Source organism: Punica granatum, chromosome 2, assembly GCF_007655135.1.
Source record: "Punica granatum isolate Tunisia-2019 chromosome 2, ASM765513v2, whole genome shotgun sequence".
Classification (NCBI taxonomy): Eukaryota; Viridiplantae; Streptophyta; class Magnoliopsida; order Myrtales; family Lythraceae; genus Punica; species Punica granatum.
Window position 1 is genome coordinate 15,949,241 of NC_045128.1, and position 12,052 is coordinate 15,961,292.

Consider the following 12,052-nt stretch of genomic DNA (forward strand, 5'->3'; position numbering starts at 1 on the left):
TGCATTTTCCCAAATTCCATGAACCACCATTTAATACATTCATTTCATAAATTTCTCATTCACGAACCACCATTCAATACATTTATTTCATAAATTTCTCATTCACGAACACCATCCAGTACATTCATTTCATTAATTTCTCATTCACGAACCACCATTAATTTCATTGTTTTTCCAACATAACTTTTTCATGGAAAGGCCAAGTTGAACTTCTGGGGGGAGGGGATGGGCTTTATAGCCGAGCTTTAGGGCTGGATACGGCAAGATTGATCAAATGCCTCCTCAATATCTTCCCTGCCGGAGATTTCGGGATGTTATTGACAAAAGCCACTTGCCTTATCTTCTTATACGGAGCAAGCTGCAAAGAGAAGTACGGCTTACAGTTTGTGGCCCAAGCACGTGAATTCAAGATACATGGCACAGAAAGGCTAAATGATAAGTTGCTCAATACAAAAGCAATACAAATGCAGCTGCACCATGCCCCCAGCAAATCTAGCAATGTACCTGTTTGGCGATGAAATCAATGACTTGAGACTCGGTAATGTTGCTTCTAGGTTTTCTTACCACGAATGCCATCGGGATCTGCCCTGCTTCCTCATCAGGATATCTGCTTCCACATGATTACAATGGCGGAGAAGTCTTCAGTTAGATCAATAAGAATGCCTAAATGTGTAAATGAGCAATCTTTACAGCATTGCAATGAAGAATGGCTGGATCAGATTAATGGCGATGTGAGAACAGGTGTTTTACTCGCGGAATAACGGCAGCATCTGCTATTTTAGGATTCGATTGCAGTACATGCTCCAGTTCAGCGGGGGGTACCTCGACGTACGGTAAGAGTCATGACAAGAACAAGGAAAAACTCGAAAAATAGGAGACTGAGAAATTAGTTGGCATATTTATACGTAGAGAGAGATCCATATTGAAGTAATTACCTGTCATGCCTTATATTTTATCAATTCTTTTAACCTATCGACACTGAAGAACTGATGCAAACCCCGTCGAACCCGTCGTGGAACCCAGTAACAATAATATGGAATCAAATTCGGATCGTCCAAGATAGAGATTTCGAAGGGTGGAATATTGACCCCGTAGCTACGTAGAGCTAGAAACCAATATTATACGAAGTTTAAGAACTACAAGTAATTGACTTGCAACCCTTGAAGTATAAGTTCAACAAGAATAATTTAGAGAATATCTCTCACACAAGATAGAAAATGGCAGAAAGTTGTGAAAAAAATAACCTAAGGAAGAGCTTATAAGACAACTAAGGAAAGCACAAGTTCCTAGCATATTTTAGAAGGCATATTCCAATCAGATTTGGTGGCCATCTTCTAGAAGGCATATTCCAACCAGATTCTAACCAGATTCGGTGGCCATCTTCTAGAAGGTATATCTCAACCAGATTTGAGGTAGTTGTGGTCATCTTTTAATGCCCCGATGTGTACTGATGAGGTCCAGCACTCTTGATGACCAAAATCAGCCCCGAGTCGACTTGTTCATCTCTCGAACTGCGTGCCTCTTCCCAAATATGCGTCCATAAATTCTGCAAGGCTTGCTCCAATTTCTTAGCACGTGCTTTGGTGACCGGTCCGGTAGAAATATGCAACTTGTCCTTATGCTCGGAGTCCGGCTCAACCCTATCTTTCCCCCTTCTTCAAAAGGATTCGTCTTCGAATCTGCGCCCACATCAAAGGGAGAAAGATTAGAAACATTAAATGTAGAACTCACTTGATACTCTCCCGGCAAATCGAGCTTGTATGCATTGTCATTAATCTTTTCTAAGACTTGGAATGGTCCATCTCCTCGTGGATTCAACTTTGATTTCCTCTAGCTTGGAAACCTCTCATTCTTGAAATGAACCCAAACCCAATCTCCCGGTTCGAAAGTGGCATCCTTTCTTCCCTTGTTGGCTCGAGTGGTAGCTTGCTCGTTCTTGTGCAAGATGTGGTTCCTTGCTTCTTCATGGATTTTTTTCACCAATTCTGCCTTTTGCTTTCCATCAAGGCTAACAATCTCACCAATAGGCAATGGAGTTAAATCCAATGGGGTTAGTGGAGTAAAGCCATAAACAACCTCAAAGGGAGAAAACTTAGTAGAAGAATGCATGGCCCGATTATATGCAAACTCAATGAATGGAATGCAATCTTCCCAACTTTTCAAGTTCCTTTTAATAACAGCTCGCAGTAAAGTACCTAAGGTTCGATTTACAACCTCTATCTACCCATCAGTTTGTGGGTGGCAAGTGGTAGAAAACAATAGCTTTGTTCCCAATTTACTCCACAAAACACGCCAAAAGTGACTTAGGAACTTAACATCACGATCACTTACAATGGTTCAGGGAATGCCATGCAAACACACTATTTCCCTAAAGAAAAGGTCTGCCACATGAGTAGCATCATCCGTCTTCTTACAAGGAATAAAATGAGCCATCTTTGAAAAATGATCCACTACTACAAAGATAAAATCCTTACCATTCTTAGTCATAGGCAAACCCAAAACAAAATCCATTGATACATCAGTCCATGGATGACTAGGAACGGGCAAAGGCATGTAAAGTCCATGAGGTTGAATCTTAGACTTAGCTTTCTTACATGTGACACACCTAAGACAGATCCTTTCAACGTCTTGCTTCATATGTGGCCAAAAGAAATGCTCTCTCAAAACATCTAAGGTCTTAGCCACACCAAAATGCCCCATTATACCTCCCCCATGAGCTTCCCTAACAAGCAACTCTCGCATGGAACTTTGAGGAATACATAGCTTGTTCTCACGAAACAAATACCCCTCATGCTTATAAAACTTGTCAAATGCCCCCTTTTTACATTCAGAAAAGACTTCCTTAAAATCATGATCGTGCAAGTATAACTCTTTGATATATTCAAATCTCAAAAGCTTGGCATCAAGAGTTGATATAAGAGTATACCTGCGGGATAAGGCATCAGCCACTACATTTTCCTTACCTTTCTTGTATTGGATTACATAGGGAAACATCTCGATGAACTTGATCCAACGTGTGTGCCTTCGGTTCAGCTTGCTTTGACCCTTTAAATGCTTCAAGGACTCATGGTCGGTGTGAATGATGAACTCCTTGGACCACAAGTAATGCTGTCATGTCTCCAAAGCCCTCACCAAAGCATAGAGCTCCTTGTCGTATGTGGAGTAGTTCAACGCAGCCCCGTTGAGCTTCTCACTGAAGTAAGCAATAGGCCTCTTCTCTTGCATAAGGACGGCTCCTATACCAATACCGGAAGCATCACATTCGATTTCAAAAGGTTTAGAAAAGTCCGGTAAAATCAGTAAATGAGCAGAACTTAGCTTTTCTTTCAAGGTATCGAATGCCTTCTCTTACTCCTTGCCCCATCTAAAGCCAACTTCCTTCTTGATGATCTCGGTCAAAGGAGCAGCTATGGTGCTAAAATTGCGCACAAACCTTCGATAGAATCCAGCAAGGCCATGGAAGCTTCAGACCTCAGCAATGGTAGTGGGTGTAGGCCATTCCCGGATTGCTTTCACCTTCTCTTCATCCATTTCCACACCCCTGAAACTTACAACTAAACCAAGAAAAACAACACTTTCCAAGAAAAATTCACACTTCTTAATGTTAGCATACAACTTCTCATGCCTCAGCACCTCAAGAACACATCTCAAATGATCCATATGATCATGCTCAGTCTTGCTATAAGTCAGAATATCATCAAAGTAAACAACAACAAATTTTTCAATGTAAGCACGCAAAACATGATTCATAAGGCGCATAAATGTGCTGGGTGCATTAGTCAATCCAAATGGCATCACTAACCACTCATACAATCCACTCTTGGTTTTAAATGCTGTTTTCAACTCATCTCCTTCTTTCATGCGAATTTGATGGTACCCACTCTTCAAATCAATCTTAGAAAATATAGTGGAACCATGCAATTCATCAAGCATATCATTCAATCGAGGAATAGGATAGCGATACTTTACCGTTATCTTATTCACAGCTCGACAATCCACACACATCCTCCATGTGCCATCTTTCTTGGGAACAAGCAATACGGGCACAGAGCACGGACTCATGCTTTCTCGAACATAGCCCTTGGTCAGCAGCTCATTAACTTGCTTTTGGAGTTCCTTTGCTTCTTCGGGACCACCGATATGCTGGCCGGTTTGGAATGAGTGCTCCTGGGATGAAATCAATTTGATGTTCGATCCCACGGATTGGTGGCAATCCCGGTGGCATCCCCTCAAGAAACACATCGTCAAACTCCTGCAAAAGAGAAACCACAACACTAGGCAAAGATGAGTTAAAATTAGTAGATAAGTAGGCCTCTTTGTACAAGAACAATATCATTGGCCTTTCATCCTTACTAACACTCTCTAATTCTCTTTCTTTTGTGAAGAAACTCATTTTCTTCTCCTCTTTTCTTTTCATGGCTAAACTCTCACATTTTTCTTTCTTTTCACTCTCTTTCTCACTTTTCTCTCGAATTTCTTTCTTCTCACTTTTACTCTCTTTTTCTTTTGGTTCAGCCACTCTCTTACTTTCTTTTGAACTTTCAGCACTGGACTTCTTGATTTGGAGTTGCTCTTCGAACACTTGATGTGGTGGCAGCGGGGCAAGTGTCATGCTTCGACTATCCTTGATGAAGCTATATCGATTATTGTACCCGTCATGTGTAGTCCTTCGATCAAATTGCCATGGCCTCCCGAGTAACAAATGGCTGGCTATCATAGGAACTACATCAAACAAAACTTCATCATGGTACTTCCCAATAGAAAATGAGATTAACACTTGTTTTGTCACCTTCAATTCACCACTCTCATTCAGCCACTGAAGCCTATATGGCCTCGGATGTTTTTGAGTGCTCAAACCAAGCTTCTCCACCATCAGCTTGCTTGCCACATTCACAGTGCTTCCTCCATCAATAATCAGTCCACATACTCGATCCTTCACGTGGCATCGAGTGTAGAAAATGTTCTCTCTTTGTAGCTCATCACCATCTTCTTTGGCTTGTAGATGTAGAGCTCTCAAAACAACAAGAGTTTAACCCGATACAGCATGCTCCACATCATCGGCATCTTCAAGTGATGGTATAGAGTCCGCGTCACTCTCATGCTCATCCGCACTTTCAATCTCCCCATTATCTAACATAATCATGGCTCTTTTGTTCGGGCATTGAGAAGCATAATGATCAGAATCCAAACAACGAAAGCACTTTATATCACAGTTTCTTTGAGGTTGGGAAGAAGAGTTACCCCTCTCCATAGATTCAGATGATGGCTTGACTGCGGGCTTGTCTCCCTTGGCCTTCTCCTCTTGCTTCGAACCAGCCCATTTAGGTCCAGCCCCTTCAAACTTGGAAGTCCACTTCGAATTCGAATTAAAGGATTCGAATCTGGATGACGATCGTCCCCCCTTCTTGAGTTGCCTCTCAACCTTCATAGCCATGTGTACCAATTTTTCAAGCTCCACATAATGGTGTAGCTCCACAATATTGGCAATCTCCCGATTAAGTTCACTAATGAACCGAGCCATGGTTGCCTCTCGGTCCTCCTCAACATTGGCGCGAATCATGGCAATCTCCATCTCCTTGTGGTACTCCTCCACGGTCTTAGACCCTTGCTTAAGATTTTGCAGCTTCAAGTGTAAATCCCGGTAGTAATGGGATGGGACAAACCTCCTCCGCATGACAGCTTTCATGTCCTCCCAATTGTCAATAGGTCGCTCCCCATTTCGGCATCTACTCACCGTTAATTGATCCCGCCAAACTATGGCATAGTCGGTGAATGCCATAGCTGCAAGCTTCACCTTCTTCTCCTCGGAATAATTGTGACAATAAAAAACCAGCTCAACCTTCCTTTCCCATTCGGTGTAAACATCGGGATCGCTCTTGCCTTGGAACGGAGGAATGGTCAGCTTGATGGACCCCATATTACGATCAACGGTGTCTCTTTCTTGGCGCCTCCCACGTCCGCGCCATGGCCTCTCAGCCCTTGCTCCTCGAGCTCGTCTCATTGTGGCAATGGAAGACCCATCATCCTCATCATCATAGGATCCCTCCTCGTGGTCATCAAATGGATCAATAGTAGGTGCCGGCTATCGGTTATTGTTCCTCCTTGGTTGCTGATTGGGAGCTTATCGCAACTAGTCAATCCGCTCATCATGTCTCTCCAATCGGTCATTGATCGTATTGAGCACCATGTTCATTCGCTCAAATTGTTGTTGCATAGCCCGAATGATTGTGCTCTGATCATGCCCTCCACTGCTTTGTTCAAGTCCCCCGCTATTTTCTTATGACATGTTGAAATCTGCAAAGAAATCTTAGAGTAAAAGGACCTCACAATCACACCTTCACGTGTTTACTCTCAAATCGATGTCACACAAACTCTCGTATTTCACTCGATACAATGGCTTTTACCCTTTGATGATCTCACTCGCTCTTGCCTTTTTCCTCTCGTAGATTTCTCCACAAAGTTCTGGAGAAACTAAGCAATCTAATTACAAGTCCTTGAGGAAATTACTTGTTCGCTCAAGCCACTTATAATATCAGTTCCAAGTAGCAAAGAAGCAAAGAGATATGGATGGACAAGATGTATGTGAAAGGAATGAGCCCGGACGAATCAAAGATGGAATGGACACAAATACGATCGGCGAAAAACCGAATTGGAGCAACTATGACAGATCAACTTAAGACCAGTGTAATCAGTGAAACAATCAATCACTCTAACTCACCACAGACCAATTACAACACAAAGACAGCAAATTGTTCAATAAATTCTTCGTCCACTTCATATCCTTTTCTCTCTTTTTTTTTCTTTTTTTACTTTGATCCTTTTTCTCTTTTTTTTTTCTAATTCTTTTTTTTGGACGATTTTTTTTTGAATAGCTATGAACAGATCAGTCAAGACTAAATGGAAAGGATAGAAATGGAAGATAGATCTAAAAATTCCAGAATGATGAACAAGGAAAGAACAAGGATAGATGAAACCTCAATTTGGAGCCTAAGCTCTGATACCAACATGATGCAAACCCCGTCGAACTCGTCGCGAAACCCAGCAATAATAATATGGAATCAAATTCGGATCGTCCAAGATAGAGATTTCGAAGGGTGGAACATTGACCCCGTAGCTATGTAGAGCTAGAAACCAATATTATACGAAGCTTAAGAACTACAAGTAATCGACTTGCAACCCTTGAAGCATAAGTTTAACAAGAACAATTTGGAGAATATCTCTCACACAAGATAGAAAATGGCAGAAAGTTGTGAAAAAAAATAACTTAAGGAAGAGCTTATAAGACAACTAAGGAAAGCACAAGTTCCTAGCATATTCTAGAAGGCATATTCCAATCAGATTTGGTAGCTATCTTCTAGAAGGCAGATCTTTGGTGGTTATCTTCTAGAAGGCATATCCCAACCAGATTTGAGGTAGTTGTGGTCATCTTTTAATGCCCCAATGTGTACTGATGAGGTCCAGCACTCTTGATGACCAAAATCAGCCCCGAGTCGACTTGTTCGTCTCTCGAACTGCGTGCCTCTTCCCGAATATGCGTCTATAAGTTCTGCAAGGCTTGCTCCAATTTCTTGGCACGTGCTCTGGTGACCGGTCCGGTAGAAATATGCAACTTGTCCTCATGCTCGGAGTCCGGCTCAACCCTATCAAGAACCCTTCAGAGTCAAAGTAACAAAGATCACCGGTTTTAAGCCAGCATCTGAATCGATGGTTTCGGCGGTTGCCTTGTCATCTCCTAGGTAACCTTCATAAGCAATACAACCAAATAATCAGCGATGTACATTGATGAAGAGCTGCCGAATATCATGTGTTCTGAAGCATCAACATAGCTAGACCTGAAACATTATATTGTTGGCTCTAGCATGAGCTGAATATTCCGAAGGAAAATATATCCTAACATGTATGCCGGAGAAAGTCCCATTCATATGAATCAATCTCTTGTCAATCACATTTATCTGTCCTCATCTTTGCATATGCTCAATACTCAAAATCATGAAGAGGGAAGATCAATGACTCCACATATACTAATTCAGGATTCAGGAAAGCAACGTACCGACAGCCCGATCCGGCACTTGGAAATGAAATGAGTTTTGAAATTGCCAACTCTTTAGAAGTTCCATAAATACAGAATTAACTGGGAAGATGAATTCGATGGTGAGAAAAGCAAGTATGTATATGCAAGTATAATTGCATCTCAAGCAAAGATGCGCCTGTTCTCAAAGGTTGTCTGCCAAGTGAAGCATCGATTCAAGAATATAGTGAGATCGGCGCAATATATAAAAGGAACCACGGACAGGAGAAGCCCATATATATGAAGAAAAATGTACTTTTGCTCACTTGATGTGTCGGGGCTACTTTTGCCGGCAAAAATTCTGACACTCTGCAAGATGATAGAGACATTCTACATGGCGCGAATCTAAAGAAAACGATTGAGCTCTTATACATAACATGGAGCATTGTATCGATGCATTTCGCTATGCAACTTTCATGACACAAGGCCCTCGAAGCCAAAGTTCTCCCTTCCAACCCGGGTCAGAGCGTCTCCCCTTACAGAGTCAACTATCTTTGCTTCCATATTCTCAGAGAGGCGGCCCACCGAACCGTAGCCTACTCTCGTAAGGACCCATGTTCTACTCCCTGCTAAGCTCTCGGTCATGGCATATCCCTACGATGCATCAAAAGAGCAAAAGCTTACAAGCCTGCTCCGGCAGGATTTACATACATGCCTCGGAGAGCTCAAGCACGATCCGATTTGATTTATGCATCATCAATACCAACTGCTGAACATGGTTATCGCAAGTTATATACTATGTCCCGTATACGCAATTGAAATTGGATCCCTGATCTAACCCCTTTCTTTTTCTTTTGTATTTGGATTTCTCCTTCTTTTCCGTTCTTGCTCCCGATACCCAGGTTCAAATACCCATGGATTCGCTGCTTGCTTACTGGCCTCATATAAGTCTCAAAACACTAGTTTTCTTGAAGCCTCTTGCTCAAATCTCTCATCACAAGGTGCTATTCGATAATGTCTATCTAAGATATCCCCTACTAAACCGAGCGAGCAAGGATTTGATTCTTTTTATGAACTCGATGTCGATAAATTTGCGAATTTGGAAATTCCTTTTAGACAATTGAATCAGTAGATTCCAGTCCTATTTTTTTTTTTCATAGTGAGACACCTAGTTCTCACTGTTCATGTATTATGATATGAATATACCACACCAATTCGTTTTGGATTATTTTCGAGTGGTTTTCAAGCTCTTATTTTTGCAACCTTAGCCGCGGCTAATATAGACGAATCCATGGAAGACCATCATTGACGAGTTTTCCAAATGGTCGGTCATTTTTTAGCTAAGGCCAAGATAATCTATGCGTGACTCAAGATAATCGACTCAGGGAATATAAAAGTACGATATATATGATCCACAGTAATAGGAAAAAAGATTACGGTATTCCCCATGAATAGGATCAAACCTTATTGCATGGTATTTACATGAGATTCCTCTTTCTTAAACAAGTCCCGAGATGGCTTAGTTGATCAATCATTTATGTTTCATCTTTCGTTTCTTTAAAAACAAAGAAAAAATAAAATCAAATAGTCTTCTTCACAATATACATACTGATTAGGAATGCGGTACAAATAATTTTGTCCTTCACAATAAAAACAGGGGGAGGTTTTTAAAAAATAAGATAAATCTTTTGTTTTATAACTTCTATTCAAGCAGTTTATGTACTTGGGGACGATTTGACTAACCCTGCTCCTGCCACAACATTTGCACATTTAGATGCTACTACCATACTATCAAGAGGATTGGCTGCAAAAGGGATCTATCCAGCAGTCGATCCTTTATATTTCGCTCAATACATTAAGAAGAATCTAGCTTAATTCAATCGAATTCTCAGTAATCTCATTTGGTGGATTAGGATTTACCTTCTCTTAATTTCTTTTACCCTGAAAAGGTATGCTAGATATGGTTACCCAGCGATTCGGCCATGTTTGATGGATTAAGAATAATTAGGATTCCGAGGAGTCGATTTGATGGCTAATTAATTTGGGTGATTGCATTCGTTCTTGTTGATTGATTTCATTCTCGTAGGGTATAAAGTTTGATGAGACTGACATAGACGAGTTTTTGTTGACCCACTGATTCTGCCTAATCCAGAAGGTGGTTAAGGAGAGGAAACTCCTAGTGAGATTGCTCAATTTGATCATGGTTTCGGTAAGTCTCAATTGGCAGTTCCATGTTAAGTTTGGTTAATCCACGTGGCACGTTCAGGTATATTGTCAATATCCAGTGTAATCTTAATATGTTTACGGTATTTATGGGGTTGAAATTTTATTGGATCGTTATCAATTATGCCCTCATACTATGAATAATAAATCAAATATCGAAATATTTTACAAAATGATTGTAGTTAATGGTTCGCCAAAAAAACTCTCACGTGAACCATCTGCCCACAAGATTATTCATCAATTATGCCATAATTTATCCTTTTGCGCACATAGACCAATAAACTAAACTTTACACATTAGACCCTCCTAGAATGTGATTATACAATGTATCTATAATATTATTATATATAGTAAAATGAACTAAGTTTAGCATTAAATGAGGTAATATTTAATGGGGTTAAAATAATCAATCCATATGTAAATATACATTTAAATTAACTACAAATATAATTAATGCCCATAGTAAATATTATCATTATTTTTAAGATAATCTATATATCATAATCGATCATGTAAAATCATCTAATATATTGCAATATTGGAATTAGAAAATATATATAATGTATACGAGTTGAAATTATTAGCTGGAAATAATTATTGAACCATCTAAAAATTAGTTTCATATAATAAAAAATCATTATTGTTTGAAATTCTTGAAATTAATAGTGTAAAACTTGTATAGTTCTTGATAAGCAATTTTTATTTAAAACATGAATAAAGAGCAATTTCTATTCAAAGTATGAATATATACCATAACTTTAAGAAAACAAATGGGTGCAATTGTAAAGGACAAACACTATAAGAAATAATTAGTTTATTATATATAACTTTTTTAAAAATTATTTTTAAAAAATTATCATAAATCGCTAATTTATGGACTTAAGTCAGGTAAAATATAAAAAAAAATAAAAACGTATCACAAGCCAGTGAATCTTTAAACTTACAATATAAAAAATATTAACATTGAAAATAAGAATATCTACGGTAAGAAAAAAAGGGGCCAAACAAATTTATAAATTGATCTTCTATGATAATCTTTGTAATTAATTGATGAGTGAATATAAGAAATATTGGAAAGATAATTAGTTGCAAGATTACTTTTAGGAATTGAATTAATTATCACTTCACATTTTGAATTTAAGAAAAATTTATCTTTTTTTGGGCAAAAAAAAAATGAACTACGTTTAGCATATAATATTTAAAAAATTATCGTAAATCGCTACTTTATGAACTTAAGGTCATGTAGAAAAATAAAAAGGTATCATAAGCATGGTTTTCAGAATCATGATTCGAATCATAAAATCAATTATTATAGAGAATTTTTTGTATATGAAAATTAATATGCTATCATAAAATTAAAAGTTTATATGATAAAAAAATCAATTCTCTATTAGTAAAACTTTTTCGCATGAGAAAATCAACATGTTATTAATAAAATAGTAGCAATTATAAGAAACGAATCTCATCTAATAACTAAAATTATGAAGAGGAAGTTCATAATTACAGTGACCATCTTTGTTACAAACTAATTTGGTTTCTTTTAATGATTAATTTATATGGATATGAACAAAAAATAATAAGCTTAGTTGCTTAAGTTTATACTTGCTTATATATTTTGATCTGTTTTATAGAAAGATAGTGTGTAACCAAATTAATCGTAAAATGATATTGTTGGGGAAGCGTGTCATTTTGAGGAATTTAGACCAATAAGAGAGAAGAAATAACACTAGGATATATGTGGTAAAAAGGCGAGGGAAATATCCATGGAAAAAGTAGGAGATTCCACTAGATTGATAAAACCGGAGATTACAATCTCGAAAT

The 12,052-nt window shown here is 38.7% G+C and overlaps 1 pseudogene; it reads right to left on the reverse strand.

Moving 5' to 3' along the window:
- Positions 1-232: 232 nt before the first annotated feature.
- Positions 233-8,653, reverse strand: LOC116193724 (annotated as a pseudogene).
- Positions 8,654-12,052: the final 3,399 nt, after the last annotated feature.